Raw genomic sequence first — 7833 nt, 5'->3', positions numbered from 1 at the left:
GGAGGATTAGAGCGAGGGTATCTTTATAGGGAGCATTGTACTACCTACCCCTAAAGTGTTGCTTTGTGTGTTTGTATTCTTGGAATGCTCACTCTTTGAATTCCCCCTCTTGAAACACAATTTCTGTACTGTGGGAAAGTCCAGGCAATCGTGTAGGGAGGCCTCCACATACAGGAATCAAGGCCTCAGGCCGACACTCCTATCTGACCTCCCAGCTGGCAGCCAACAGCAGCTCCCTACCCTGAAAGCATGGCCGTTTTAGACCTTTCAACTAGCCCTGTATCCTATCCATCACCACAGAGGTGAAACTGCCTGCTCAATGCGGAGAATCATGAAAGATAATTAATGGCGGTTGCTCTTTTAAGCTCCTAAAGTTTGAGAGTGCTGTGTTATGTAGCAATGGATAATTGAAATAATGTTGTAGTCCCTCTTATAACTACCTCACTACCTGAAATAGATGAATTCTGATCTGAGGAAGATGGGTTCTTCTTTCAGGAATTCAAGTGAAATAGATGACACAGGTCAAAATACATACAGTCAAGAGTGTAGTGCCTGGCACATAGTTCAGTTCAGTCGCTCAGTCGGGTCTGACTCTGCGACCCCATGGACTGCAGCACGCCAGGCCTCCCTGTCCATCACCAATTCCTGGAGCTTGCTCAAACTCATGTCCGTTGAGTCGGTGATGCCATCCAACCATCTCAACCTCTGTTGTCCCCTTCTCCTCCTGCCCTCGATCTTTCCCAGCATCAGGGTCTTTTCCAGTGAGTCAGTTCTTCGCATCAGGTGGCCAAAGAAGCATCAGCACATAGTAGGTGTTGTAAAATTATAATTGGCTTTTCCCAAGCAGTCTTTCTGCTACAGACATTTCCACCTGCCTCCCTATTGAAAGAGATTTCTCTCTTTTCGCGATGTATTTGATTTGGCATATAATCAAGTGTAGTGTATTATTTGATAATTTTGCTTGGTGGCCCGTAATTTAGAGTCATAAAGTCTTAACCTGAACAATATCTATATTTGTTTCAAAATATCATTTCTCAGAAAATACATCATAACTAAAATTTTGAAGATGAAGTAGAGTCTTACAGTTCATATTGTTTAATTGCACTGCACACAAGAATCTCTTCTCCTTAGTTTGTTCAATTGCTGTAAGTGACTTTTGAAAGTCATATAATTATAACTTGTAATCATAAATGCATTCATAGATTTCATGGAGCAAGCTGAATATGAAACTGTTCATTTGGAGCCAAATTGATTACCATTTGAAAATAGTAAATGGAGTAGCTGATTAGAATACATTGTAAAGAGTCATGATTTAATTTTTTATCAGTTAGAAAACTCTGATGCTATGTGTGTTAATGGCAGTTTTGAGGGGCACAAGGATTTCATGGGTTCCTGAGCTAAGTGATATGGCTGTGCTGACTCAGTGAAAAATGCACACTTCAAAAGTACTTGAAGTAAGTGATACAATGCAACGTCATGTGCTTAAAATCACCACCTGAGTATTAAAAACGTGAGTGAAATTTATAAGTAAGGTTTAAGCTCATTTAAAGCAACACACTGCAAGATTCGGGCAGAAATCCAGCTCTGGGGAGGTTTTCAAGTTTTCATAGCAAAGTACTTGAATGGGTTATGTTCACGTTGTGTTCAACCTGCTTTTCTTTTTCCCCACCTTGGAATCTCCACATTGAAGCTAGAGATATTTTTGGAAAACTCACAAGTCTGTCAATCCCCTGCTTAAAGCTCTTTCGTGGTTCCCTGTTGCTTCCACATAAAGCCTTTGCTCAGTATACGGGGCTCTGCTTGATTTGCTACTGCTGATCCTGCAGTCTTATCTCTTAGCAGTTTTTCTTACCTTCTGTGGCCCCAGGCCTGGAGAAGAACTTATAATTCCCTAACCTCTTTTCTCTAGGCATGCAGCCTGGCTATTTCCAGCATATCTGCAAAACCTTGTTTAGGTGTTACTTCATCCGGAAAGACTTTCTTGACCCTGTTCACCAGGGAGCCTAAGAGAAATACCCTATCCACTTGAAGTACCTGTTTTACTCATTTGCTAGCACTGATCAAGCTATATCACAGTTGTTTCTTTCTTTCTTTCTTTAACAATTGTTTCTCTAATTGTCAACTTCCCTCGGTTGAGCACTGTTGGGAGTATTGTCAGGCTCACAATGGAATCAGATGCATGTACAGTGCCTGGCACACACAGGGACCCGAAACAAAGTCACTGAATGAAAAATGGATATATTTGTTCAAAGGGAGCAGGGTATGAAACAACCATTATCAGTGCCTGGCATTTAGTTGAGAGTGGGTATATGTTCACTCGTTCATCCCTCATCACAGATCAACACCACAGGATTCATCGTTAGTCGGTTGCCATTTCCCACTGGTTTTCCATGTGTTATTTACAAAGCAGTAAGCTGTTTGACTATATGGTAACACCTTATAGAGCAATTTTCTTGGAATAAAATAGGCTGGATCTTTGAAACTGTAGCTTCTCATTTCTAGACCTTGGCATCTTATGACTTTTTATGTGCTTCCTTTTGGGTCTTGCTGGCTCTTTTCAGTTTAGTTCTCAGTCCAAATGGTTTCTCCTTAGAGAGCCTTTCTTGACCACTTACTTCAAATTTCTCCCCTCTCTCCTGTTTCCAGCTGACTGCAGTTATTACATCAAGTGGATTTAGTGTCTTCCATACTTATCACTACATAGACTTATCTTGCTTATGTATGTCTTTTGCTTACTGACTATTACCGCCTTACAGAATCAAAGTTGATGAGGGGACTTACCTGGTGACTTGTCCAGTGGTTAAGACTCTGTGCTTCCACTGCACGGGGTACAGACTCGGTCCCTGGTCGAAGAACTAAGATCCCACATACTATGAGACATGGCCAAAAAATAAATAAAAATAAAAATTGATGCAAAAAAATCCACGATGAACAAACAATAATTTTAAAAAATGTCTATAAGATCAGGGCCCAGCCTGTCGCCCCAGTGCTTTGAACACTAGCTGGCATGTGGTGGGTGAGTCCATGCATGAAGGAACATTGAAAGAAAGCTTCCTCCGGTGTTACCCCATGGGCCAGTATCCCTCAGAATCATCTCAGCTGCCATTATACAAACAAGGGTTCTCATCTGACAAATATTCAAATGCACATGTGAAGTGATATACTTGATACAATTTGTACATCCTGTGATGACTTTCTATCAAGTCAATAGAACAGATAGCCAATAATTGTTAGTGACTTTCACTGGGGAAGAGAGAAAACCGCCAGAGGATCTTGCGTAATCTGGTAATTTTGGAAAGTACTGTGGCAAAATAATAGTTTCTTTTCTTTAAACAACATGAATAGGGACTTCCCTGGTGGTCTAGTGGTTGGCATTCTGTGCTTACAATGCAGAGGGCGTGAGTTCAATCGCTGGTGGGGGAAATAAGATCCCACATGCTATGCAGTGCAGCCAAGAAAACATAAAAACATGAGTAATATGAAAGCTATAATAAATTTTCTAATAAAAATACGCTAATAAAATTAGCTTTGGGGGAATACCTAGTCATCTTTTCTTTGATTTTCTTGAGTGGCTTGTGCCCTAAACCCTGAAAGGAAGGCAGTAGTGAAGGGGAAGAGTCTCTCTCTGTGGCTGATTTCTTTCTAACTGACATATTGGTTGGTGAGATAGGATTAGAAAGCCATTCATTGGCTTGTAGTAATGCACCCCGGTCTCTGGTGTGTCACAGAGGGTATTATAGTCCATTTTGCTCCACATGGGTGTTTGGCTAAGATAGCTCTGTAGCTTCAGCCTTTCCCAAGATAGACCCCAAGGTCAAAATTTGGGGAAAGAGTGGGACAAGTATTAGGGAACTTTACTAGTACTATAATGTAGCCAGTGCTGCTGCTGCTGCTGCTAAGTCGCTTCAGTCGTGTCCGACTCTGTGTGACTCCATAAACTGCAGCCCACCAGGCTCCCCCATCCCTGGGATTCTCCAGGCAAGAACACTGGAGTGGGTTGGCATTTCCTTCTCCAATGCATGAAAGTGAAAAGTGAAAATGAAGTCGCTCAATCATGTCCAACTCTTTGCAACCCCATGGATTGTAGTCCACCAGGCTCCTCCATCCATGGGATTTTCCCAGCAAGAGTACTGGAGTGGGGTGCCATCGCCAGTGCTAGAGAGGGCTAAATCCATTCAGAAAATTTTTTTGACCCCCATCTAGTCTCCTTCATTTGTTCTTCAAGTTTATCAGAACCCATAGAGGAAAAGATGAGAGTAGGTTTTCTAGACCCTCCAACACCAATAAATTCATTTCCTTCATGAATGGGAATGTTTCTTTGGTTTCTTAGCAGAAAAAAACTTTAGGGAATATGAGAATTACATGTTACTGCCTTCAAAAAGTATTGGAATGTAATTTCTCTAACTAAATGAAATATGTGTAATTTAGAAATAACTTTTTATTTACAATCTGAGGTTGTGATGTTTAAATGATACCTATATTCTATAGTATTCATATCATGTAAAATCTGGAGCTAGGCTCAGTGAAAGGCTATATTTGACAAAAGTCAGCAAAGCGTTCATGAACAAACATTTCTGGCTGTCAACTATTAAGTAGTATAATGTTTCTCTTTTTTTTCCCACTAATTCTGCAATTTGATGGTGGAAAGTGCTTACAATAATTGTTGGGTTCCTATATTTGTGTTAGGAAATTTGCACCTCAGAAACATCCAAGGGCTGTTTCATAGGTGGTGTTTCCATATGTCTAGAAATTTAATAATCATCACTATCATCACTTGACTATAGAAAGACAGGAAGTATAACAAGGTTTTCTCATTATTTTCACTGTAATTTGACTCTACTCCAAACTCCTGCTTTCCTGGTGGCTCAGACCAGTAAAGAATCTGCCTGCAATATGGGAGATTCGGGTTTGATCCCCAGTTTGGGAAGATCCCCTGAAGAAGGGAAATGGCAACCCACTCCAATATCGCTGCCTGGAGAATCTCATGAACAGAGGAGCCTGGTGGACTACAATCCATGGGGTTGCAAAGAGTTGGACATCATTGCTGCTGCTGCTAAGTCGCTTCAGTAATGTCCAACTCTGTGCGACCCCAAAGATGACAGCCCACCAGGCTCCCCCGTCCCTGGGATGCTCCAGGCAAGAACACTGGAGTGGGTTGCCATTTCCTTCTCCAGTGCATGAAAGTGAAAAGTGAACGGGAAGTCGCTCAGTCGTGTCCAACTCTTCGCGACCCCATGGACTGCAGCCTACCAGGCTCCTCTGTCCATGGGATTTTCAAGGCAAGAGTGCTGGAGTGGGGTGCCATTGCAGGACTAACATATATACACTAAACTCCTTTGCAATCTCATTTGACTGTGATTCCAACTTACACAAAGGGCCAAAATACTTTGATATCTAAGAATATAACGTAAAAACCTGTTGTAAGTTGACATTAAGCTCTTTTTCTGTAAGAAGATATAGACAGTTTTCCCTGAAAGTATCACTTAACCAATGAAGGGCTACTCCCAGTAGGAGATGACAAAGGAACAAAATGTGACAAACGCTCCCTTGTTTCAGCAAAAATCTCATCTTTTAAATTTCAAAAATAGGATATACCAAAAGTTATCTAAAATTTTGGAACGTGGAAGCTTTTTAACCCAAATCATAGTATTGATTATTTTAGTTAGGCCTAGGGCATTTCTTATATAGCCTTCAATTCTTACCGTCTTCTGGCTATAATATGCAAGAACACTGATGAATAAAGGGACAGATCTTTGTTTTTCATTTTCCTAGGCTTACCAGATCAGAAGTTCAACCTGCCTATTTCGCGATCTAATCAATTCTCTTTGGTTTAACACCAAGACTAATGCCTCCTCTTCTTAGGCTCTTCCAGCTTATTTGAACTTAGCATTTTAGTCGTTCACATAAAGCCTTTCATGCCAGTTTTATATTTGAAAATGGGTCCCAGCTGCTCTGGCTTTCTTAATCCCTTCCAGAAAGGCGTATGTGACAGCATCTTCCCTAGGGAGGTGGTAGTTCCAAAGCGTTTTCTCTAGGTAGCAAGAGTGCTAAGCCATACACTATTACCCTGCCTACTTCCTTGGCTGGCTAAGTAGATCAATACATGTTTTATATTTTTTATGAACAGACACAGGAACATAAGAGCAGTGTGTCTCTATATATTTTATGATTATGGAAAATGTCATTCAGTTGGTATTTTTAAAACTTCTGTTGGGTCCTAGTATGTAGTAAGGATTCAATAAACATTGAATGAATGAACGTGTGAAGAGATAAAAGTATCGAGCAGCCAACATATGTAATTCTCTGAAAAAGTTTAAGTATTTCACCATATTTTACTTTTAAAATAAGGTTGAAAGCTCTTAAATATTTGACATATATTTTATTAATCCAGCCAAAGACCTAAACAGTGATGGCTTTGTTTTTTGTCTTCTTTTAATTTTATAATCCTGGCTTTGAACCTGCTTCCTAAGAATATATTATTAAATCATTCAATTTCATGTTTAGAAATTTCTAAACCAAAGAATTCATAGGACAAATTTTGATTTGAATACATATGTCTATACAGCCATATAGTAATTTGCTCCAGAATAAAGTTATAATAATGGACTCCATCACTGTATTCTAGATTACATCAGTAATATATATTTCATACTCAGAGTAGATACTCACATTCTTCAAATAAGTGTAGAAAGGATTAATCAATTTGAAATAATGGGATTCAAACTCTATTTTTGAAGCTTAAAAACAATGCAGAACCAGGTCAAAATCATAGAAAATATGACTGTGAAAGGAATTTATCAAAATGTAGATAAAGGAAGCATCGTGAAACTTTAACTCTGTGTCTGAGACAACAGCAAGTAGGCATTTCACCAGCGCTAATTTGTCTTTTCTATTGATTCAAGCTTTATTGGACATTTTGTTGTCTCTTCAGGGGAGGGTGTAAGGAGAATACAGAATAGCAAAGCCTCATTCCCGATGATGTTATGCCCACGAATCACATCGCATCCTAGCTGCAGTGCTTAGACAAGGCAGAAGCTCAAGCCTCTTTCCCAAGTATCTTAGTAAAAGGGATCTTTCCTTATACATGGAAGTTGAGACCTGTTTTATGTAATTGCTCTTTGGCATAATTACATTTGAAAACTTTAGAATGCACTCTCCATTTTAAATACCTTCCTTCATAGCTGAAAAGAATTTTCAAGTCATCATAATCGTAAAACTTAGACATCTTTTCTTCAACATTTTAAATGAATAAAAGATCATTCTGTCTATCGCTACTTATTGCTGCTTGTCTATTCCTAATTGCACACTCTGTTTAAGCATATTGTTGAGTGAGGATGAAAAACAGTGCATTATATTTGTGAAGTAAATGCATCAGGATATTGTATGTTCAAAAGAGCAAAAGAAATTTTTGAAGATAAATGGAGTGGTGATCCCATTTTTCATCTGTATTATAGGCTAGCCTTAACAGTCACGGTGTTTCCATGACCATCTGAGCAACTGATTTACATTCTCCTTCCCTACTTTTTTTTGCCTTGCTTGACATAAATGACATAAAGGGTATTTGTCTAACTCACTGTTCACAGGGGTTGGCTTCCTATTTTCTCTGCAATTAGAAACACCAGCTCTTCCTTTTCTTTATCAGTATCATCTACTAGGTGTCAATACAAAGCCTTTAAATATAGTGCTTTGCAGAAGAGGCTTTTAGATACACAGTCACCAGAGTTAAGAGGGTGGCCCTAGGTACCCCTGTACAAAAATGTACAATTGTTGCTTAATACAGCTATTGACCATGGCTTCATTTTATTTTAGTAAACCTTAGGTGATAAGGGAAAA

Source organism: Oryx dammah, unplaced genomic scaffold (genome assembly GCF_014754425.2).
Source record: "Oryx dammah isolate SB20612 unplaced genomic scaffold, SCBI_Odam_1.1 HiC_scaffold_29, whole genome shotgun sequence".
NCBI classification, from domain to species: Eukaryota; Metazoa; Chordata; class Mammalia; order Artiodactyla; family Bovidae; genus Oryx; species Oryx dammah.
Note: the sequence above shows the minus strand (reverse complement) of the source record.